Source organism: Schistocerca piceifrons, chromosome 3, assembly GCF_021461385.2.
Source record: "Schistocerca piceifrons isolate TAMUIC-IGC-003096 chromosome 3, iqSchPice1.1, whole genome shotgun sequence".
Lineage (NCBI taxonomy): Eukaryota > Metazoa > Arthropoda > Insecta > Orthoptera > Acrididae > Schistocerca > Schistocerca piceifrons.
In genome coordinates, this window is record NC_060140.1 from 227,128,500 (window position 1) to 227,154,049 (window position 25,550).

The 25,550-nt window shown below is 43.6% G+C and overlaps 1 protein-coding gene, 1 non-coding gene and 1 pseudogene across 4 annotated transcripts in view; 2 read left to right on the forward strand and 1 right to left on the reverse strand.

Annotated features, from left to right (window-relative positions):
- LOC124788534 overlaps nucleotides 1-25,550 on the reverse strand; it is a 145,448-nt pseudogene that overhangs the window by 97,307 nt on the left and 22,591 nt on the right.
- LOC124787937 (disintegrin and metalloproteinase domain-containing protein 11) overlaps nucleotides 1-25,550 on the forward strand; it is a 1,045,780-nt gene that overhangs the window by 88,347 nt on the left and 931,883 nt on the right. The window lies entirely within an intron of this gene.
- Nucleotides 296-370, forward strand: Trnap-ugg. Its single transcript has one exon. It is a non-coding gene; the product is annotated as a tRNA-Pro (tRNA).

Genomic DNA, 25,550 nt, shown 5'->3' on the forward strand with positions numbered 1-25,550 from the left:
CACATGTCCACATAACATATTTTCTTTCTTTGTGTGTGAGGAATGTTTCCTGAAAGTTTGGCCGTACCTTTTTGTAACACCCTGTATATATACTTAAAAGCTCACCGTCCATTTGACCATCTTCCTCTGTGCGGATGCACAGAGCCCGAACTCTTACGTGAAGCGGCAATAAGCCGCGAGTAGTGAGTATAATGGTCAGGGAGACTAAGAATATAGTGTGGGACAATAAGTTGGGAATGTGGGTCTCATGGGAGGCGTGCCGGAAATAACTCCCTGCAGTCGCATTATCCTCTGTGTCCTCGGTGGCTCAGATGGATAGAGCGTCTGCCATGGAAGCAGGAGATCCCGGGTTCGAGTCCCGGTCGGGCCAAACATTTTCGACTCTCCCCGTTGACGTATTTCAACGCCTGTATGCAGCCAAGCGTAGTGATTTCATTGTAATTTCGACCTAACAGAAAATTAGACTGGGTTAAGATGGTGAATCAAATCGTCTGCGACCTTGTTTGAGGACGAAGCGATCAGTGGATGCCATCTACACTGAAGCTCCAAAGAAATTGGCATAGGCATGCGTATTCAAATACAGGCAGAATAAGGCGCTACGGTCGGCAACGCCTCTATAAGACAACAAGTGTCTGGCGCAGTTGTTAGATCGGTTACTGCTGCTACAACAAGTGAGTTTGAACGTGGTGTAATAGTCGCCGCACGAGCGATGTGACACAGCATCACCGAGGTAGCGATGAAGTGGGTATTTTACTGTACGACCACTTCATGAGTGTGCCGTGAATATCAGGAATCCCGTAAAACATCGAATCTCCGACATCACTGCGGCCGGAAAAAGACCCTGAACGAAAGGTTCAAATGGTTCAAATGGCTCTGAGCACTATGGGACTTAACATCTATGGTCATCAGTTCCCTAGAACTTAGAACTACTTAAACCTAACTAAGCTAAGGACATCACACAACACCCAGTCATCAGGAGGCAGAGAAAATCCCAGACCCCCTCCGGGAATCGAACCCGGGAACCCGGGCGTGGGAAGCGAGAACGCTACCGCACAGTATAAACGAAAGGTATCAACGACTACTGAAGAAAATCGTTCAACGTGACAAAGTGCAAACCTTCCGCAAATCGCTGCAGATTGCAATGCTGCGTCATCAGCAAGTGTCAGCGTGCGAACCTTTCAACGAAACATCATCGATACTGGCTTTCAGAGCCTCAGGCCCGCTCGTATGCCCTTGATCACTGCACGGTGAAAAGCTTCACGCCTAGCCTGGGCCCCTCAACAACGGCTTTCGACTGTTGATGACTGGAAACACGTTGCATGGTCGGACGAACCTCGTTTCAAATTGTATCGAGTGGATAGACGTGTACGAGTAGGGAGACAACCTCACGAGTACATGGACCCTGCATGTCGACAGGGGACTGTTCAAGTTGGTGGAAGGTCTGTAATGGTGTGGGGCGTGTGCAGTTGGAGTGATATGGGATCCCTGATTCGTCTAGATACCACTCTGACAGGTAACATGTACGTAAGCATCCTGTCTGATCACCTGCACCGATTCATGACCACTGTGCATGCCAACGAACTTCGGAAATTCCAGCAGGACAATGCGACACACCCTACACGTCAATAATTGCTGCAGAGTGGCTCCAGGAACAACACTCTTCTGAGTTTAAACGTCCGCAGCTCGTGGTCGTGCGGTAGCGTTCTCGCTTCCTGCGCCCGCGTTCCCGGATTCGATTCCCGGCGGGGTCAGGGATTTTCTCAGCCTCGTGATGACTGGGTGTTGTGTGATGTCCTTAGGTTAGTTAGGTTTAAGTAGTTCTAAGTTCTAGGGGCTGATGACCATAGATGTTAAGTCCTATAGTGCTCAGAGCCATTTGAAACATTTTTTTAGTTTAAACATTTCCGCTGGCCACCGAACTCCCCAGACATGAACATTATCGAGCATATCTGGGATGACTTGCGGCGTGCTGTACAGAAGAGATCTCCACCGCCTCGTACTCTTATGGATTTGTAGACAGCCCTTCAGGATTCATGGTGTCCATTCCCTCCACCATTACTTCAGACATTAGTCAAGTCCATTCCTCGTCGTGTTGCGGCACTTCTGTGTGTTCGCGGGGCTCCTACACGATATTAGGTAGGTGTACCAGTTTCCTTGGCTATTCAGTATGTATTACTAAGCTCTTGCAGGTTGCCTAGCTAATGCCTTGTGGGAGCAACAAATATTTGATTTTCAGTATTTCACGTAAATATTGTCTGAATGCAAAATTTTAAAATACTGTCATAATATACTCATTTACAGATATGAACATACGTGAAAAGTTTCGCACAATAAGACAACATTACGATTAGAAACTGTGTGTTTGAATTCAGGCAGTGTAACTAATGGCTCTCAAATACCCCGGTTTTATTCAACCAGTATATGAGAATAAGAACACTTAGGGATTTCTAACAAATTTTGCACATAGTTTCAAACCCTCAAGACACTTTTTGTTTCTAACAAAGAACATAAAATAAATAAAGGGATTAAAATACTAACATTTTTGCTGTTCATGCAGGAAAACTTCCGGATAAGACATGACGTTTTAATTTATTACTTCTTTACTACCGAATCTTGTTGAACACAGTTTTCGGATGCTCTTCACATATACCACTGAATGAACTTACAAAATTATATTATTGTACGCCACATAATTCAGGAGATATGACGTCATAACCAATTAGATGCGTGCAAAATTCGCTTTTGTTTAAAATGGAGAGCAAATTACGCAGACAGTGACTTGTATTGAGAGAACTTAGCGACTGCCAACAACCTAAAGCATAATTTCAAATCTTATCTTAACTTTTCCTCGCTTACATGCTTAAAGTCAAAATACTTAAAAAATTATGTCATATACATAATCACACGTTTGAAGCTATGTCACATCGGATTTACTGGTATGGTACCACATAAAAATGGATAGGCAGAATTCCTCTTCGATGTGGTGCAGGTCCTAATCAGTAATGTGTCACTTCGCATATTTGAAAGGAGCAGCGGGGCAGAAAACGTTACCAACAGACAGAGATTACACGATCAAATAAACAGAGCTCTGACCGTGTTGTATGGAGTAACTGAATTTAGATACATACTCTGTACGCTAATGTGTAGTTCACAGCGTACTTCGCGCCAAGGTTACGCGATGTTTCATTTTCGTATGTAGAGAGGAAATAATGTATGCATGCCTCCGTGTGTGTGTAAATCTCTTTTCTATTGTTTTCATGCTCCATATAAGGGACATACGATGAAGCATAGAATTATTGAATTATTAAATAATCCAGATTTACCCAACGGATTTTCTCGAGAAAAAACGTGTTCTTCAATAGATTCCCATGTACGTCCCTTACTCATTTGTGTTATGCTTTCATATGAGCTACGCCAATATGTCTCTAAATTCAGTGTCACTTACTACATTTTCGCTGATCATGCAGTAAAACTTAAGCATAAATCATGACATTTTAATTTATTACCTCTCTGCTACTGACTGTGCTCGGAACACATTTAACAAACTGCGTTCACGTAACCCACTGAACGTACGAGGGCTCACATATTGTTCCTCGGCCGTTTTGGCTGCAAAAATGCAGAATTTGCTGTCGAATATCGTGAAATATTCCAACTTCAGCTGTATAGTTTCATGAAGTTCCGACAGGTGGTAGCGCTATACGCAGCCTTCAAAATGGCGTCTGTAGCGGAGGTGCATTCGAAGCAGTGAGGTGTCAGTGAGTGTCTTTTGATGAAAAACCAGAGCATCGCAGATGTTCGTAGACGCTTGCAGAATGTCCACGGAAACTTGTGAATGAGCAAAAACACAGTTGCATTATTAGAAATGTTCTACTTCTACGATTTTAGGCTATTCGGACTTCCTCTCTTACATTTCAATTGTAGATGCAGACAGCCGACTTCAAGAACACCAGTGCGTATTAAAAAAATGGAGAAAATCCTCCTTACTTGTCTCCACTTCAATAAAAACACTTAATAATGTTGTTGAGTCTTCTCTTATTCATACACACTTATAATACATAACACTCGTTGTACTTCATACTTTAAGCAATACATCGTAACTATCCTTCTACATACGAGAAAGAGAGAAAACAAAATCATGCACAAAAAAAATGAATGTCGGTTTTTTTCCTTCATTTGTCTGCGCCTTACCGCGCATTCATAACTAATGTCTTTGTCTACGCTTATGGTCGATCACTGTTTCATTTTTTTTTAAATAAATTTTAACTTCAACATATACGAAGAGTCTTTCACCATGTACCTACACCCCTTCCGAACGTAGATCTTAACAGTAGACGTTATAAGGATGTACAAAAACTTTGTATTACGGCAGGTTTTGTCGTGGGGAAAGCCTCGTCAGAGAGGTCTACCGCATGAGTGTCTTGGGAAGTGATTCCAGTGGTGGTTTCCCTTTGCTTTCCACTGATGATGATGAAATGATAATGAGGACAACACAACACCCAGTCCATGAGCGGAGAAAATCTCTGATCCAGTCGGGAATCGAACCCGGGCCCGTTGGAGTGACAGACCGCCGCGCTGACCACTCAGCTATGGGGACGGACGTAAGGATATACAAGGTCTCCCAAGAAAAAAAGCATCGACAAACTTTAGGGACAGGTTCCTTGTACACGAGTAAGTAAAAAAAGTCTAGTAAACTTTGGCTCTGAAATGCATACCTTAAAGAAGTCTGAGCATATATTCATCTTCGATTCTATGAAACACTCTTCTATTGCAAGGTGTTTGCTTTCCATATTTTGGGAGGAGGAAGTACTGACCAAAACAAGAAAAAAAAGTCTAGTAAACGTGGGATCCGGAACATATACTTTAAGAGCTACGACCATTTGGTCATCGTCACATCTCTTCTGCTGAACAAGTGCTCATATCTCTTAATGTATGTTCTATACAGCCCTTTTGTTGCTGCCGGCCAGTGTGACCGAGCGCTACTAGGCACTTCACTCTGGTACCGCGCGACCGCTACGGTCGCAGGTTCGAATCCTGCTACGGGCATGAATGTGTGTGATGTCCTTAGGTTGGTTAGGTATAAGTAGTTCTAAGTTCTAGGGGGCTGATGACCTCAAATGTTAAGTCCCATAGTGCTCTGAGCCATTTTTGAACATTCTTGGTGTACATTTTTTCCTTATTTTGGAGTAAGGAATGTGTCCCTAAGGTTTGTCTGTGTTTTTTGGGTCACCCTGTGTAAAGAGTCTGGGGATTTAAGATGCTTAAAGTCTTTGGTATTCTTAAAAAGAGATTGAGATTGAGAAATTCAAATTCGTGAAATAAGACAAAAAGTGTAATCATTTCCTGAAGTAATGTCGGAGAAAAAAGGCGATAAAAATAAAGAAATTAAGAATATAAAAAAACCGTTTAAACATGCTTATATACAATGTGTGTAAGTAGGCTGTTTAGTTTTTTATGTTGGTAACGTCACCTAGCGCTCTGTATGAAAATCACTGGCTGTGCTGTGTGCAGTCTGTGGCTGGTTTGCATTGTTGGAATATTTACCATTGTAGTGTTGGGCAGTTGGCTGTTAACAGTGCGTAGTTTTGCGCAGTTGGAGGTGAGTTGCCAGCAGTGGTGGATGTGGGGGGTGAGATGGCGGAGTTTTGAGAGCGGATGATCTGGACGTGTGTCCGTCACAGAGAGTAAATTTGTAAGACTGGATGTCATGAACTGATATATCTATTATGACTTTTGAACACTATTAAGGTAAATACATTGTTTGTTCTCTATCAAAATCTTTCATTTGCTAACTATGCCTATCAGTAGTTATTGCCTTCAGTAGTTACAATCTTTTATTCAGCTGGCAGTATTGGCGCACGTTGTATTGCAGTAGTTTGAGTAACGAAGATTTTTGTGAGGTAAGTGATTCATGAAAGGTATAGGTTATTGTTAGTCAGGGCCATTCTTTTGTAGGGATTTTTCTAAGTCATATAGCGTTGCGCTAAAAATATTGTGTGTCAGTTTAAGCACAGTCATTTATAATTTTTGTAAGGGGACGCTTCATGTGCACAGTTCTATGCCTTGATAAAATGTGATAGGATGTTCTTGTTACAAAACGTTCGGCAGGGCCTCCCTCACTGTTGCGGTTTCCTCTGAAGGTCAGAAAACCCACGGCTAAATATATGTGGTCGGGCACATTACGTTGAACTCGCGGGTCGCAAAGCTCACGGTCTGAAAGCGCGCGACACACCGGGAAATGCCGCATTAGTACTACCTGTTTCCAAGAATAGCCGCGCAGATGGCGCTGACGGACAAACACAGCTGGTCAGGGAGCGAGGGAGAACGACGCTACATGCGTGAGGACACTGGCACGAAGCGTGATGCACGACCGGCCAGGGTGAGCCGCGGAAACAAGCTTTGCCCTGCAGAAGGAATATTGACGTAATGCGATTAGTCGGGCGGCCTACGCGCCGCGGGGCGGCGTGTTGCGCTTCGCGTATCGCTAATTGCGACACGGCCGGCAGGCTATCCGTCACAGTCAAACAGCGGCGCCGGCGCCGCCGGCGTGTCGCCGTTTGCGTAGCCATAGCAGGCCGGGAGTGCTGGACTAGGGCGACAAGTTCGACGCCGGCAGCTGCTGGCCACGCGCGGTCTTTGCACAGCGCGGATCAGGGCAAACCTCCTAGACTACAGGCCTGCGCGCACACTTGTGACGTCACATACTGATGGCCGGGTCTGCATCGGAGCGCTCCTGTTAAGCACTCTGCAGCTATACGAACTTTACAAGTTTTAGAGCTGAGACTGCATAGAGATACTCGTGCTTTCCTCTCCTACATGTCCTTGTAAGGAAAGTATGGAAATTTATATCATCGCGTAAAGTAACTGAACAAAACTGCCCTATGTTATTTCAAGATGTAAAATTATTTTGACGATTTGCCTTAAATACGCGTTTCTGGGCTTGAATACACTGTAATTTTAAATTCTGTCTTTTACCTACATCTACATGGATACTCTGCAAATCACGTTTAAGTGCCTGGCAGAGGGTTCATTGAACCACCTTCACAATTCTCTATTATTCCAATCTCAAACAGCGCGCGGGAAGAATGAACACCTATATCTTTCCGTATGAGCTCTAATTTCCCTTATTTTATCTTTGTGATCGTTCCTCCCTCAGTAAATCGGTGTCAACAAAATATTTTTGCATTCGGAGGAGAAAGTTGGTGATTGGACTTTCGTGAGAAGATTCCGTCGCAACGAAAAATGCCTTTCTTTTAATGATGTCCATCCCAATGTCCATAGTGCTCAGAGCCATTTTTGTTCCTCCCCATGTAGGTCGGTGTCAACAAAATATTTTCGATTCGGAGGAGAAAGTTGGTGATTGGACTTTCGTGAGAAGATTCCGTCGCAACTGAAAACGCCTTTCTTTCAATGATGTCCAGCCCAAATCCCGTATCATTTCTGTGACACTCTCTCCCATATTTCGCGATAATACAAAACGTGCTGCCTTTCTTTGAACTTTTTCAATATACTCAGTCAGTCCTATCCGGTAAGGATCCCACACTGCGCAACAGTATTCTAAAAGAGGACGGACAAGCGTAGTGTAAGCAGTCTCCTTAGTGGGTCTGTTACATTTTCTAAGTGTCATGCCAATGAAACGCAGTCTTTGGTTAGCCTTCCCCCACAACATTTTATATTTGTTCCTTCCAATTTAAATTTTTCGTAATTGCAATTCCTAGGTATTTAGTTGAATTTACGGCTTTTAGATTAGACTGATTAATCGTGTAACCAAAGTTTAACGCGTTCTTTTTAGCACTCATGTGGATGACCTCACACTTTTCGTTATTAAAGGTCAACTGCCTCTTTTCGCAACATTTCGATATTTCTTCTAAATCGTTTTGCAGTTTGTTTTGCTCTTCTGATCACTTTATTAGTTGATAAACGACAGCGTCATCTGCAAACAACCGAAGACGGCTGCTCAAATTGTCTCTCAGATCGTTTATATATATAAGGAACAGCAAAGGGCCTATAACACTACCTTGGGGAACGCCAGAAATCACTTCTTTTTTACGCGATGACTTTCCGTCAATTACAACGAACTGTGACGTCTCTGACAGGAAATCACAGATCCAGTCACACAACTGAGACGGTATTGCGTAAGCACGCAATTTCATTACGAACCGCTTGTGTAGTACAGTGTCAAAAGTGTCCCGGAAATCGCCGGCCAGGATGGCCGAGCAGTTGTAGGCGCTACAGTCTGAAACTGCGCGACCGCCACGGCACCAGGCTCGAACCTCGCCCCGGGCACGGATACGTGTGACGTCCACGGGCTAGACAGGCCCAAGCGGTTCCAAGCTCTAGGGGACTGATGACCTTAGTCAAGTCCCGTAGTACTCAGAGCCATTTGAATTTGAACCTCCCGGAAATCCAGAAATAAGGGATCGATCTGAAATCCCCTGTCAGTAGCACTCAGCACTTCATGTGAATAAAGAGCAAGTTGTGTTTCACAAGAACGATGTTTTCTAAACCCATGTTGACTGTGTGTCAATAGACCGTTTGGCTCAAATGGTTCGAATGGCTCCGAGCACTATGGGACCCAACTGCTGAGGTCACCGGCCCCCCAGAACCACCCAAACCCAACCAACCCAAGGACATCACACACACCCATCCCCGAGGCAATACTCAGGAGCTACGCTTTCTTGCAGTAAAAAATCGCCAATATGCAACAACAAGCAGACGTTTTCGGTTTTAAATAAAGCAACTGGAGCTCCTACAGAATTTGTTTCCCTGGTTATTTTCGTAAATTTTCCTCTCCACTTCAAAATTTGCTGATCTCACACGAAACTCAAATCATTCGACGAAATGAAGCACCTCCTGAGATAATTTTTATTAAATCAAAAAACCCGAAAAATATTTTATTTCCCTGTTTCTACAGAACGTTAGAACCTTAAACATGAAAAGATTGTTTCTCCTATATTCTTGATTGAAATTGGTGTCACAGAGTGCTGTTAATTTAATCATAATGCACTTACCTCGAAATTATGCTTTCTATACTGCTTAATCTGTCGAACACTGAATTCATTAAAGCAATTTTCTAAAGTAGTTTTCTCAAATTGAAATTATTTCCGAATAGATGTACATGTAAAACTGAACAAAATCATTCTGTAGCTCTATCAAATAAAAGCACTTAAAACTCAATAATCTGGTCGGAATGATAAAGAATGCTAAACATTTTCGAGCCACACTAATTAGTATAACTATTCTGTGTAACAATAGTTGCAAATATGAGAGACGTTTCACAGCCAGCTTCGTATTAACCTCGCAGCTATGGTCCACAATTAAGAAACAAATAATACTGGTACATGATACATAACTGCTTTTAAAAACAATTGGTAATTGTGGTGCAATGGTAACAAATAACACGCTACAAATTTTTTGTCATTTACTTACCCTTGAAAGATGCGTAGACACAAATTCCTGTCTGGGAATAGCTGCAATCCAGCGATTTCTCAACTTCACACATTTGGGAAATCGAAACATGTGCGCTTTAATGCCTTTTTGGGATTTATCATTTGCCTGGCAAAAGGGAACGCAGCACTTGTTTCCCATACTTCGAAGAACTGTAGGCGAATACTGTATGAAATATGTCACTTTCACGTGCCACACACTTTCGACACAATATACACGCCAACAGGACTGCCGACTGAAGATAAGATGGCCAACAGTTTATGACGTCATGTGCCAATATGGCCGCTGTGCGTAGGCCTTGTATCTAGAAGGCTTTGATCAGGGCCGGCCTAGCCGCTCGCTATTTGTCTGTTGCGGCGGATGACCCGTAAGCGTCAACACAGAATAGCGGAGACTGCTGTTTTGGTTATCACATAGAGAAAATAATGTTACGTAGTTAATTTTTTCTTTGTTTGTAAGTGTCCTGCGACAAATCACTTTCCTTCAGAAGGCTGTTGGTCTTTCTCTCAACACTTTTTGTGGGGTCAGCATCGGGTGATTGATGATAATTCTGAGTCGACACTCAAGTCTACTGCCTTTTTTCCCTTACGTAGGAAACACTTCCAACAACATCGGTCGTACTTTACAGAAATACGATGTGAAATGTGTTTTCCGACCTCCATCTAAAATTAGAGCGCTTTTGAGTTCTGTTAAGGATGATCTTGGTCTGCGTAAGGCGGGTGTATATCACATTCCTTGTAGCTGCGGCATGGCATATATTGGTCAAACTATCAGGACCGTGGAGGACCGATGTACTGAGCATAAACGGCACACACGATTACAGCAGCCAAGTAGATCTGCTATTGCCGAACATTGCTTGTATACTGGTCACCCCATGTTATATAACAACACCGAGATATTGGCATGCGCGTCCAGCTATTGGGACAGTGTTATTAAGGAGGCAGTTAAGATTAAATTGGCGAGGAACATCGTTAACAGGGATGGAGGTTTTTGTTTAAACTCTGTTTGGAATCCGGCTCTCTCCCTTGTCAAAAAACAGAGGGACAGAGTCAATGCTACCTCACCTGCGAGTTCACAGTTTCATTATCGATATCTCTGAGTTTGGTCATCTTTGGTGGCACTAGTGTTCATTGTGTCTGTTATCTTTCCTGCATCAGTCCGAGAACCGAAGCTCTAAATTTGCAAGTACGTCGCCTGTCCGTTGCAGTTTGCCTTGAAAACGGGGGGTGTGCTCCCGCCGAAATATTGGCGTTCGCTGAAAGTGTTACCTGGCTGAATTCCCGGAAGTTATTTGAAAATGATGTAATTATTTATTTTACTCTGTTAAAACTCACAAAAATGTTAGATAAAACATCAGTTTTACTATTACCATCAGCTAGACTAGGCCGGTGGCTTAATAATTCCAATCAATTAATACCAAAAAATACATGGACAATAATTCGTGCAGTCGCCAACTTTTGTACAGTGATAGGAGGGACTGCCATGAACAGCATACTAGAAGTCCTGACTGGTGAAGGATGAGATGGGGATGGTGGTGCGTTTCAAGGTCACGTTTCTACCTTTTTTCCTGAATACGTCGAAAACTACGGCCTCAAGCGAAAACGTATCCTAGTACAAAATTTAACTACGTTCAATTTCCTACAAAAATATCCTATTCTTTTTTCCTGTTGGACTACCAGTTTGTACGTAGCGAGCGAAAGAATGTGACAATTTCGGGCGTTGCTTTTGGCAGATTCAGAATCGCGGGTCACATAAAACGACATCGGTAGTGCCGAAAGAACGAAAGAACATATATATATATATATATATATATATATATATATATATATATATATATATATATATACCGACCATCTTTTTCCCGTTCTGTTCTCCGTATCTTCTGTTTAAGTGTGTGTTTCTGTATGATGTTCTCTATTGTTTATGTTGTCTTGTGTGATCCCCAGTTCTTTGACGTCTTCTTCTGCTTCAGTGATCCATTTTGTCTTGTTTTTGCTCTTGTTTACTATCTCAAAGATTTGTCTTGTGAGCCTGCTTTTATTGTGGCTCTGAGCACTATGGGACTCAACATCTGAGGTCATCAGTCCCCTAGAACTTAGAACTACTTAAACCTAACTAACCTAAGGACTTCACACACATCCATGTCCGAGGCAAGATTCGAACCTGCGACCGGAGCGGTCGCGCGGTTCCAGACTGAAGCGCGTAGAACCACTCGGCCACACCGGCCGGCCCTGGTTTTATTCATCCTGCTGACATGTCCATAAAATTTAATCCTTCTCTTTCTAATGGTGTCTGTTATTGTTTCTGTGTCTCTCGTTGGCCTCTTCATCCAAATTCCTTCTCGAAACATTGGTCCATATATTGTCCTCAGAATTTTTCTTTCCTGCTTTTCAATCTCTCTGATCTTAGTATGACCGTGAATCAATGTAGTTTCTGCAGCATAAACTGCTTCTAGTAGGAGTACTGTGTTATAATGCCTTAGTTTCGCACTGACAGAAATAGATTTCTTATTATAGTGATTCCAAGTGAGCTTTATGCTTTTTCTAATCTGGAGATTCTATCTTTACTGGCTATTAAGTTCAGTCCTGATGGTTGGATTATCTCTCCCAGATATCTGAAGTGGGCAACTTGTGCCACTTTCCCGTATTGAGTAGTAATGGGGAGATTATCTACGGGTTTGTTTTCCATATACTGTGTTTTCTCGGAGGAGATTTGTAGCCCAGTTTTCTGTGAGATTTCGTGTAGTTTTTCCAATGCAAGTTTTGGCTTCCTCTCTATTGTTGGTTATAATGGCAAGATCGTCCGCGAAAGCCAGACACTTCACCCTAATTCTCTGCTCTTTTTTAATACCAAGCTGAATTCCTTTTGTTTCCTTTTCCCATGTCCTCAAAATTTTTTCCAGAACCATGTTAAACAAAATGGGGGACATTTCACCTCCCTGGCGAACACCAGTATGGATATGAAATGCATCTGATGTTTCTCCCACGAATTTAACTTTTGAGGTTGCATCTGTTAATGCCTGTTGAATAATTGACCTTGTTGTCCTGTCAATCCTGAACTCTTCTCAGGTGTCAAATAATGTTTGTCTGTCTATTGAATTGTATATAGGGTGTTACAAAAAGGCACGGCCAAACTTTCAGGAAACATTCCTCACACACTAATAAAGAAAAGATGTTATGTGGACATGTGTCCGGAAACGCTTGATTTCCATGTTAGAGCTCATTTTAGTTTCGTCAGTATGTACTGTACGTCCTCGATTCACCGCCATGATTTCTTACGAGATACTCTACCTGTGCTGCTAGAACATGTGCCTTTCCAAGTACGACACAACATGTGGTTCATGCACGATGGAGCTCCTGCACATTTCAGTCGAAGTGTTCGTACGCTTCTCAACAACAGATTCGGTGACCGATGGATTGGTAGAGGCGGACCAATTCCATGGCCTCCACGCTCTCTTGACCTCAACCCTCTTGACTTTCATTTATGTGGGCATTTGAAAGCAGTTGTCTACGCAATCCCAGTACCAAATATAGAGCTCTTCGTGCTCGTGTTGTGAACGGCTGTGATACAATACGCCATTCTCCAGGGATTCCATGCGACGGAGGGTGGATACATGTATCCTCGCTAACGGAGGACATTTTGAACATTTCCTGTATCAAAGTGTTTGAAGTCACGCTGGTACGTTCTACGTCTACGTCTACGTCTACGTCCATACTCCGCAAGCCACCTGACGGTGTGTGGCGGAGGGTACCTTCAGTACCTCTATCGGTTCTCCCTTCTATTCCAGTCTCGTATTGTTCGTGGAAAGAAGGACTGTCGGTATGCCTCTGTGTGGGCTCTAATCTCTCTGGTTTTATCCTCATGGTCTCTTCGCGAGATATACGTAGGAGGGAGCAATATACTGCTTGACTCTTCGGTGAAGGTATGTTCTCGAAACTTCAATAAAAGCCCGTACCGAGCTACTGAGCGTCTCTCCTGCAGAGTCTTCCACTGGAGTTTATCTATCATCTCCGTAACGCTTTCGCGATTACTAAATGATCCTGTAACGAAGCGCGCTGCTCTCCGTTGGATCTTCTCTATCTCTTCTATCAACCCTATCTGGTACGGATCCCACACTGCTGAGCAGTATTCAAGCAGTGGGCGAACAAGCGTACTGTAACCTACTTCCTTTGTTTTCGGATTGCATTTCCTTAGGATTCTTCCAATGAATCTCAGTCTGGCATCTGCTTTACCGACGATCAACATTATATGATCATTCCATTTTAAATCACTCCTAATGCGTACTCCCAGATAATTTATGGTATTAACTGCTTCCAGTTGCTGACCTGCTATTTTGTAGCTAAATGATAAAGGATCTATCTTTCTATTGCTGTGTGTTTCCATTCCATGTGATTTGAAGAGAAGTAATAAAATGAGCTCTAACCTAGAAGTAAGCGTTTCTGGACACATGTCCACATAACATATTTTCTTTCTTTCTGTGCGAGGAATGTTTCCTGAAAGTTTGGCCGTACTTTTTGTAATACCCTGTATGTGTGTGTGTGTGTGGTGTTTTGTTTCTTTATTATCAGAGCAATATTCACTGCTAACCGGTAGATATCAATGTGTCTGTAAACAACAGCTGCCTAGTCGAACAGAGGTTTATGTTACCACACTTCACTTGTACCACGCAACAGGCTCAAGCGACGCGTTTCCAGTTGAATGAGCAGCAGCGGGGATTGGCGGGTTGATTCTCCGAGCTTATTGACACGGAGGTTTAGAGGATGACACCATGGGACTCGCTGGCCAGTTCATAGCGAGTATACAGACCTCTCGTCTGATTTCTACTGTACATACGAGAGCACACCATTAATCAGTCATTCCGAGAACACTTGAGTCATTCTAAGCAAAGTATAGTAATACAAAAAAAATGGTTCAAATGGCTCTGAGTACTATGGGACTTAACTTCTGAGGTCATCAGTCCCCTAGAACTTAGAACTACTTAAACCTAACTAAACTAAGGACATCACACACGTCCATGCCCGAGGCAGGATTCGAACCTGCAATCATAGTGGTCGCGCGGCTCCAGACTGTAGAGCCTAGAACCGCTTGGCCACCGCGGCCGGCGAAGGGTCCATGGATTCATGAGGTTGTCTCCATACCCGTACCCGTCCGTCCGCTCGACACAATTTGAAACGAGACTCGTCCGACCAGGCAACATGTTTGCAGTCATAAACAGTTCAATGTCGGCGATCATGGCGCAGGCGAGGCGTAGGGCTTTTTTGTTGTGCAGTCATGAAGCATACACGAGTGGGCCTTCGGCTCCTAAAGCCCGTATCGATGATGTTTCGTTGAATGGTTCGCACAATGACACATGTTAATGGCCCAGCACTGAAATCTGCGTCAGTTTGCAGAAGGGATGCACTTCTGAACGTTGAACGATTCTCTTCAGTCGTCGTTGGTACCTTTCTTGCAGGATCATTTTCCGTCCGCAGATTTGATGTTTTACCGGATTCATGATATTCACGGTACAGTAGTGAACTGGTCGTACGGGAAAATCCCTACTTCATCGCTACCTCGAAGATGCTGTGTCCCATCGCTCGTGCGCCGACTATAAGACAATGTTCAAACTCACTTAAATCTTGATAACCTGCTACTGTAGCAGCAGTAACCGTTGCAACAACTGAACCAGACACTTGCTGTCTTACATTGGCGTTGCTGACAGCAGGGCCGTATATGTCTGTATCTGAATACGCATGCCTATACCAGTTTCTTTGGCGCTTCAGTGTACGGCAGTAATGACACAAGCTTATTTATTATGTAGCGATACAAGATGAACCTGATATAACGTACTGTCGACTGCTTCTGAGGTCCATGGACTACTCTAGACGTGAGGACAGCCGATACGAGAGCAGTGAAGCCGACTCCAAGCTTATTTATTATGTAGCGATACAAGATGAACCTGATATAACGTACTGTCGACTGCTTCTGAGGTCCATGGACTACTCTAGACGTGAGGACAGCCGATACGAGAGCAGTGAAGCCGACTCCAGGGCCCGTATCGATGATGATTCGTTGAATGGTTCACACACTGACACGTGTTAATGGCGCAGCATTGAAATCTGCAGCAATTTGCGGAAGGGTTGCATTTCTGTCATGTTGAACGATTCTCTTCACTCGTCGTTGGTGCCGTTCTTGCAGGATCTTTTTCCGGCCACCCGGCCGGCATAGTAATAAAAACTGAACGCTTTGATCATTATTATCCCCGTACCAGGTACATGGAGAAATATTACTTTTTGTGGGTGAATCCAGCGCTATTAAAAATTAAATAGCGTCGAATGTAGAACTTATACGTTTAGTAGATCTTACTCTTTAAGAGAATTATTTTAATTGTGATGTTTAATATCCCTCTTCCCTAGTGTGCTATTAGTTTCTTTGTACAAGCGTGGAACCGTGGTGAGAGAAACTCGGAGCTGCTATACAAGCCGAAACACGGTGCCAAGGTTTCTTCCAGGCCAACGCGGACGACAGCCAAGTCTTGTGTCCACTGGAGCGTGACTTGCTGGAAGAGACAGACGATGCCGCGGCGCACGTGCATGACCCTCTAGCGTCCCCCTTCCCCTCAGCCCCACCCCCCACCCCTCCAGGCTACACCCTTGACCCAAACACAAGCGACAGCAGCAGCGAGGCTGCCGGCCTATCAGCAGAGCGTCCGGTTGTCAGCGCCGCGCAACCTCAGCAGTCAGCACCACACGCACCCGCCAGCGCAGCTTCCGGTAGGGAAGACGCCCGCGCAACTGTGTTAGCGTCGCCTCCCCCTCCCCCACCCCTGCGCGCCCTGCTAGCTTCTGAATCGCAAGCGCTCTCCCAGTGAGCGACGATCTGTATTTTGCGAGCAACGCTATTTTGTCGAAAGCTGACAAATTGAGTCCATGACTGTGCACAAAAAACAAGGTGATTCTTGCATAGAAGAGAACGGAAACCATACTTTTTATAGTGCTATTTATTTAGATAAATACTACCTTTAACGGTTTCGAAGCACAGGTTCACCAAATGGTTCAAATTGCTCCAACCACTACGAGACTTAACATCTGAGGTCATCAGTCCCCTAGACTTATAGTTCAATTCTTTTATCTTGGCGGTTCGCGCATGCCCGCCCAGACGCGGGAGATAGCTACATTGCCAGTTGTACGCACCAAGAGAAGCAGCGCCATAGTATAGTTCGCAAACTTACGTTTAGGGGGGAGCGCACAGTTTATCAAGTAAAGCCACCACGGCCGCATTAACCCTTTCGCTGCTACAGAGACGTGCTCCCCGCATTCCGCGATGTGCGCGATTTTGTCATCATTGCACTGCTCGCCTGTGCAGACACATGGTGTTTCGACTGCTTTGACACAGTTTATCATTCGATTTCACAAAAACTATCTGGCCCAAAAATTTGATTTTTACGCATCTTCGTGACTGATACCTCCCCCCCCCCCCCCCCTCCCCATAAATGACCTAATTTTCTTTCGAAGATCATCGCAGTTATTGTGCAGCATTAAATGTAGTAAACCATTGCACGAAATTTTAAGTTTGCAGAGGTAAAAGTCTATAGCGTATACTTTTCGTATGGTCGATTTTAGTTGCCACTAGAAATTTCAAAAAATTACATTCAAACGAATAAAATTCATGAAGTAAGACACTTCGATATTGTTTTTAAACAAAGAAAACATTAAGCACAGAGCAAGCTTTGAGCTCGGCACCTTTCGCCTAGCAGCCATACACTCTAACCACTACACTACCACTGCTCGTCATTCGCTACATGTCCCTGAGGACTTTAAAATATTACGCAAAATACCGACACACACACTGTTGGTATGACTATGAATTACTCACGTTTCGTCGAAGTACAATAGCAAATAAACAATTACCGCTGTTCTTTATTGCGAAAAAGCGGTTAGTGAGAATGATACAAACACCTTTCCTTGCTATCGCCCGAATTAGGAGGCTTATTGCTTGTTTAGTTTAATTAGTTAATAGAATATGAAGCAATTGGTATAAAGAATGCTTTTTCCAAACTTTCTATAAAAGAAAGTCTGCTATCAAGACACTGCTTTTGTTCAATTACTTTATTTATGACTGAACGTTTCTAAAACTGAAAACGCTCGTCCGTGCTCTGCACAGCAGTCGAGCTCTGCCAACGTCGTTCTCTGTTCATTGGCTGACTGTGTTTTGTGACGTCAGATGCGCAGAACGAACCTAGACTCGGCCGCCGTCATAAATGACGCGCACTCTAGTACTACTTAAACCTAACTAACCTAAGGACATCACACACATCCATGACCGAGGCAGGATTCGAACCTGCGACCGCAGCAGCAACGCGGTTCTTGATTTAAGCGCCTAGAACCGCTCTGCCACACAGGTTAATCATCAGATTTTCATCTACATTTACATGGATACTCTGCAAATCACATTTAAGTGCCAGGCAGAGGGTTCATCGGACGACCTTCACAATTCTCTATTATTCCAATCTCGTACAGCGCCCGAAAAGAATGAACACCTATATCTTCCCGTATGAGCTCTGATTTCCCTTGTTTTATCGTTGTGATCGTTCCTCCCTGTGTAGGTCGGTGTCAACAAAATATTTTCGCATTCGGAGAAGAAAGTTGGTGATTGGAATTTCCTGAGAAGATTCCGTCGCAACGAAAAACGCCTTTCTTTCAATGATGTCCAGACCAAATCCTGTATCATTTCAGTGACACTCTCCCATATTTCGCGATAATACAAAATGTGCTGCCTTTCTTTGAACTTTTTCGATGTATTCCGTCAGTCCTATCTGGTAAGGATCCCACACCGCGCAGCAGTATTCTTAAAGAGGACGGACAAGTGTAGTGTAGGCAGTCTCCTTTGTAGGTCTGTTAAATTTTCTAAGTGTCCTGCCAATAAAACGCAGTCTTTGGTTATCCTTCCCCACAACATTTCCTGTGTGTTCCTTCCAATTTAAGTTGCTCGTAATTGTAATACCTAGGTATTTAGTTAAATTTACGGCTTTTAGATTAAACTGATTTATCGTGTTACCGAAGTTTAACGAGTTCCTTTTAGCACTCATGTGTATGACCTCACATTTTTCGTTATTTACGGCCAACTGCCACTTTTCGCACCATTCAGATATCTTTTCTAAATCGTTTTTCAGTTTGTTTTGATCTTTTGATGACTTTATTAGTCGATAAACGACAGCATTATCTGCAAACAACCGAAGACGGCTGCTCAGATTGTCTCCCAAATCGTTTATATAGATAAGGAACAGCAAAGGGCCTATAACGCTACCTTGGGGAACGCCAGAAAATCGCTTCTGTTTTACTCGATGACGTTCCGTCAATTATGACGAAAGGTGACCTCTCTGACAGGAAATCACAAATCCAGTCAAATAACTGAGACGATCTTCCATAAGCACACAATTTTCCTATGAGCCGCTTGTGTGGTATAGTGTCAAAAGCGTTCCGGAAATCCAGAAACACGCAATTGATCTGAAATCCCTTGTCAATAGCCCTCAACACTTCATGTGAATAAAGAGCTAGTTGTGTTTCACAGGACTGATGTTTTCTAAACCCATGTTTTTATTCACCCATATGATGAAAATTCCTTGGGATACTGGTGCCCTATAACCAAAACATGGAGTGAGAAACTGTCCATGTAACTCTAATTGTGCCTCATAACGATTTCATAAGATATAAACAAATTATTAAAGCGAAAATGTTTCAGTTACTTAGGTCGGAAATTCCGTGCCATTATATTACAGTGCTGGCTGCTTGTGTTCACGCAGTAGCGAAGACTATACGAAGCACTTTCTTCATGTACATGTGTACGCACAGTATGTAAAACACCACTCATGCACACCAAAACGTTTCGCCACATGGAAAGATGTGTACAAAGATGGCGGCATCACGACCATAACCATGCCAAAGAATTTCTCTCTCAGAGAAATTGCGATACATACACTGGTATAACAGCAGAAATTTGTAAATTACAACTGTTCCATTACTTACAATTTATATTAAATGAGAAATGATTACAATGAATGTAAACAAATTAAGCAGCCAGTGTGCAAGGACATTATGCAAATGTCATGGTGTACATTGGAAGCAAAACAATTTATGAGGGATTGATGTACTTAAATAAATATTACAGCAGCAGACATCATATTAAAATTTTGATACCTAGTTGAAGATATTGTATGACTAAGAAAGCTGTTATATTTTATGCCCTATTTTATGTTGGGTTGGTGTCTACATGTTGTTATTGTCAAAGGGACTAGTGCTTACTTTAAACGTGAAAGCAGGTAAATGATGTTTTGAAGAAAGGCTGCAGTGGCTAACTCAGTCTGTTCATTGTGGAGGCTTTGTGGTGATTTGCTTTTATGTACATATATTTCAATCTCTTCAAGCAAATTCGTAAAGCCACCTTTCTCTGTATAATTGTTAATAACTGTGTGCATTGTAAATGTGGATTTCAATATTTTGCTCGAACGTATGGCATCTATATGCCCTTTGAAACGAGTCTCAAAGCTTCTCCAAGTTTTGAGGAAGGGCAATTTCAACAGCCGAATTTGTACATGTATGATTTTTGTATGTGGTGCTATTAAATACCGTTGACGAAAAGTGTGAAGCAATCTGACTCATTAATTTGAAATGTTGTTACTTGAAGAAATACAGTGATTCGGATTTCCACCCATTTCCGGTTGGTGTATTAGTATCTATAAATGAAATTATATAAAATATCGGTGGTTGCTGTACTTCTTCAAGTAAGTCAGTCCACAGGCACAGATCTCGGGCATCATTATCACAGGTAATCCGAAGGCAGTTATGGACAAGTTACAGGTCTTTATCGTGACAAACTCCGTCTGTTACGCGTAGGAGTGCTAGAAATTCAGATTTATTTACGATGTGATGTTCAACTACAAAAGTAAAACGAGAAGAATTAACAGGAAGCTTGAATAAAATCGTCTTCAGTCACAATTTTTCGGCTTGTATTAAATCGTACGATGTTTTTCGGACCTTGTGAGTCTATTTTCAGGTGCAAATCGTCTTCACAGTTGGTCTTCAGTTAAGTGAAATGCATTTTCCTGTTTTGAGAAAGTTAGCTCTTGGGTTTCGTGTTTCGTAAATGGTTTGTGGAAATGTGTGAGAAACACTGGAAAAACACCCACTAGGCACCAGCGACAGATCGCAGCCGTCATTTGCATCAGGTTGGCTGTGTCTCGGAGTTGAAGTCAGCAAGCGCGTAGTAGGCAGACCACAATCAGTCAGCTTGTCATCGTTTCACTGAAACTCACTAGAACGTAATTCTCTTAGATTCTGGCGACACAGTCGAAATGGCTTCACGACTGAATGTGTTTTTGAGCTCCGAAAGTTTCGTTATTTAAAGAGTCGAGCCCACGCCTATGACGTGATATCTGTGGTGCCTTCGTTTATTGGTCTCGTCAGTGTTCCTTGCCTCGCCGTGGTGGTTCAGTAATTATTCTTGATTTCCGAGCTCAGGGCTTTCTACATCATCATCATCATCATCTTGGACAGTTTCCAGCCACTGGCTGGGTCTGTCGGGAACACAAGCCTCTCCATCGTGTTCTGTCTTTCCACCATTCCCCCTCTTCCACCTTCGTCCAGTTCTCTCCTCTTCTCGTCATACATTCCTTCACTCCCTTCACCCATCTATCTCTTGGTCTTCCCCTGGGCCTCTTCCCCTCCAGTTGCAGATCAAACATCCTCTTTGGAATTCTTCCCTCATCCATTCTCTTCATGTGTCCATACCACTGCAGTCTTGATTTTTCTATCCTGTCCTGTACTGGTTCCTCCTTTAGTCTTTCCCTCACATACACATTTCGCAATGTCTCGTCTTGTTACACTCAACCTGCTCCTCTGGAACTTCATTTCACTAGCTTGTATTCTACTTTTGTCGCTTTTGTGCATTACCCATGTCTCACTTCCGTATGCCAATATGGGGACAAAGTAGGTTCGGTATATAATTCCCTTGGATTTCTGTGGCACCTCCTTACTCCAAATAAGCCCCCTAACGCATTTGAAGAACTGCCCTGCTTTTCTGCACCTTTCATTTATTTCCATTGCGTTTCCCCCCTTACTTTCAATCATGCTTCCCAGGTACTTGAAGTTCTCTACCACTTGTAGTTTTTCCCCTCCACAAGTTATATCCACATTTGGCCTATTCTTCTTCCTTGTTGTGACAATTATTTCACTTTTCTTTGCAGAGAAATGCATTCCGTATTGTGCTGCCGTTGCCTCCCATACATCTAACTGCTCTTGCACCTCCTTCTCGCAATTTCCCCATAACATCAGGTCATCGGCAAAAAGCACTGCTTACATTTTATGATCTCCAATTGCATCTGATACTTGCTGTAGGATTTCATCCATAACAATAATAAACAATAAAGGCGAAAGTGCACTTCCCTGTCGCAGCCCATTTTCCAGCTTGAACCATGCAGTACGTTCCCTCCCCACTTTCACACAACTCTCACTTCCCTCATACATTTTTCTGACTTTTCGTGTTATCTCTTCATCTATCCCTTTTGCGTTCAGCACATCCCAGAGCTTGTCCCTATAGATACTGTCATACGCCTTCTCAATATCTAAAAAGGCCAAAGCGATGTTGTTCGGACACGGAGGAGATACAGAGAGACAGGAACTGTCCATGACACGCCTCGCTCAGGCCGCCTAAAGGCTACTACTGCAGTGGATGACCGCTACCTACGGATTATGGTTCGGAGGAACCCTGACAGCGATGCTTTCTACAACGTTTGATATTGCAGCGGTACTTGAAGTTACGGAGTGCTACCTCATACCGCTCTGCTATCTTGTATTGCGGCGTTTGCATCCCTCAGTAGCAGGTTGTGTGGCAATGGTTGTCCGGTGCTCTGTCTTTTGCTACATTTTGGCATTCCGATTGGCGCAGCAGACCTGAGCTGGCCTCCTAGGCTGTGAATTCACCGGGTAGTACATTGAACACAGAAATTATTCTGTAGCACAACATATTGAACACCATAAGTAGACTGAAATAGGAATAGTTATACGGATACTTAGATATATATTGCACATATATTGTTTCGGAGAAATAACAAATAATGAAAAGACCTACGGTTATATTCTTTTCATACCTACATGAAATCATGGTTTAGTGAAAAAATTTCTATCCAATAATTTGTGTTGCGCTGGCTGCAGATCACATATTTGGTTTCATTTCATACAGAGGCTCTCTAACTAACTGTGTGGATTTTCAGAACTTTAACGCCGTTATCATGCACAGACTGCTGTTATCTGTGCATGAATGGACAGCAATATCTGATTTTCTAAGTTAGTTAGTCGATACACTATCAATACTACGTTAGTTTTCAGTTCATGCAGAACTCTCTCAGCAGAAATGTATTTACGCTGAACTGTACTAAATAGCGCAATGTTCTTTTTCTAACTTCCTTCGGCGGCTGCTCCTAACTCTTGTAGCTTATCCTCGATTAATCACATTATTCGAGAAATGTACTGAAGCGTTGTGTAGTGATCAGAGCCAGCATAGGACGGTATTGGTTCCCGTACAGTGATATAGACACCGCTTGCATCGAATGTAAAACACCATCTATTTCGCATTATATACACATCAAAAAACGCTTTGCATCACCTCGGTTCCGAGAGTTCCGGAACCTGTACAGACAATTGGAATTTAGATCAACATAAACACCATTCCCGCCCTTTTTGTTGTTCATGAAAACCACACATTGCATGTTGTACCACCACACAGCGAGACCATCAGATGTGATGGTCCACATTCCTGTACACACGGGTACCTCTAATACCCATTAGCGCGTCCCCTTGCATTGATGCATGCCTGTATTTGTCGTGGCATACTAGCCACGAGTTCATCAAGGCACTGTTGGTCCAGTTGTCCCACTCCTCAACGGCTATTCGGCGTAGATCCCTCACAGTGGTTGGTGAGTCACGTCGTCCATACACAGACCTCTTCAAAAATGGTTCAAATGGCTCTGAGCACTATGGGATTTAACTTCTGAGGTCATCAGTCCCCTAGAACTTAGAACTACTTAAACCTAACTAACCTAAGGACATCACATCATCCATGCCCGAGTCAGGATTCGAACCTGCGGTCGTAGCGGTCGCGCGGTTCCAGACTGTAGCGCCTAGAACCGCTCGGCCACCCCGGCCAGGAGCCAGACCTCTTCAATCTATCCCAGCCATTATCGATAGGGTTCATGTCTGTAGAACATGTAGGCCACTCTAGTCGAGCGATATCGTTATCCTGAAGGAAGTCATTCACAAGATGTGCACGATGGGAACGCGAATCGTCGTCCACGAAGACAAATGTCTCGCCAATATGCTGCCGATATAGTTGCACTATCGGTCGGAGGATGGCATTCACATATCGTACAGCCGTTGCGGCGATTTACATGACAACCAGCGGCGTACGCCGGCCCCACATAATGCCATCCCAAAACAGAAGGGAACCTCCATCTTGCTGCACGCGCTGGACAGTGTGTCTAAGGCGCTCAGCCTGACCGGGTAGCCTCCAAACATGTCTACGATTGTCTGGCTGAAGGCACATGCGACACTCATGTGTGAAGAGAACATGATGCCAATCCTGAGCGGTCCAATCGGCAAGTTGTTGGGCCCATCTGTACTGCGCTGTATGGTGTCGTGGTTGCAAAGATGGACCTCGCCATGGACGTCGGGAGTAAAGTTGCGCTTCATGCAGCCCACTGCGCACAGTTTGAGTCGTAACACGACGTCCTGTGGCTGCACGAAAAGCATTATTCAACATGGTGGCGTCGCTGTCAGGGTTCCACCGAACCATAATCGGCAGGTGGCGGTCATCCACTGCAGTAGTAGCCTTTAGGCGGCCTGAGCGAGGCATGCCATGGACAGTTCCTGTCTCTCTGTATCTCCTCCGTGTCCGAACAACATCGCTTTGGTTCACTCCGAGACGCCTGGACACTTCCCTTGTTGAGACCCTTCCTGGCACAAAGTAACAATGCGGACGCGATGCTCTAGGCATGGTTGAACTACAGACAACACGGGCCGTGTACCTCCTTCCTGGTGGAATGACTGGAACTGATCGGCTGTCGGACCCCCTCCGTCTAATAGGAGCTGCTCATGCATGATTGCTTACATCTTTGGGCGGATTTAGTGACATCTCTGAACATTCAGAGGGACATTGTCTGTGATACAATATCCTCAGTCAACGTCTACCTCCAGGACGTCTGGGAACCGGGGTGATGCAAAACTTTTTTTGATGTGTGTACATTTATTCTAACTGTTTTGTTTCCTTACTTTCTTTCTTTTGTTTTTTCTACCCAGTGTCTTGTAAGTCGTTTTTGGACATAGTTCTAATGTTCCAGTACCCTCTATTCGTGCTGTCGTACACAAAACACGGCAGAAATAGCAACAGTGGTTATGAGAACCTAATGAAGTACTCTCCTTGTCTCTACTAATGTACACATTCTAGTTTTTGTCCTTTGTGTTGAGAACCACTGAGTGTAAATCACATAAATTGGTAGATATTTCTTTCCTCTCCCCTAGGAAGGGCCTTCAGAATGTAAGTTACACATATACCCCATCGCTAAGACCATTGTGGAACAAGAGTGGAGCATTGTCAGAAAATAGTACATGTTCATATTCCCTGCAGGCATATTTCTGCTGCGGTACGGAGTACAGGTGCATCACGGTGTGTTATTGAAATGGCGGGTGATCTTGAAGCGCACTCCAAAGTTTAAGTTCGTGGGACAGTACGATTTTTATGGGCAAGGGGTATACATTGCCCACAGATTCACCGTGAAATTCTGGCGGTATTTGGACCAAATGCAATGTCGCATCCTGCCGTAGTGAAACCGTACCAGCAATTTGTCCGAAGCCACACAGACGCGGCTGATGCTGACCTCGAAGTCCAGATCTTTCACCATGAGATTCCTATAATTTCAGTAAGCTGAAATAACGTCGTCAGGAGGGAGTGGAGAAGAGATTTCCTAACGATGAGAACGTTTACGTAGCGGTTCTCGAATGGTTCGGTGACCAAAATGCGGATTTCTCTCGCCGAGTAGCTTAACAACTGGTAGAACGTTCCTAACATGGATTACACAG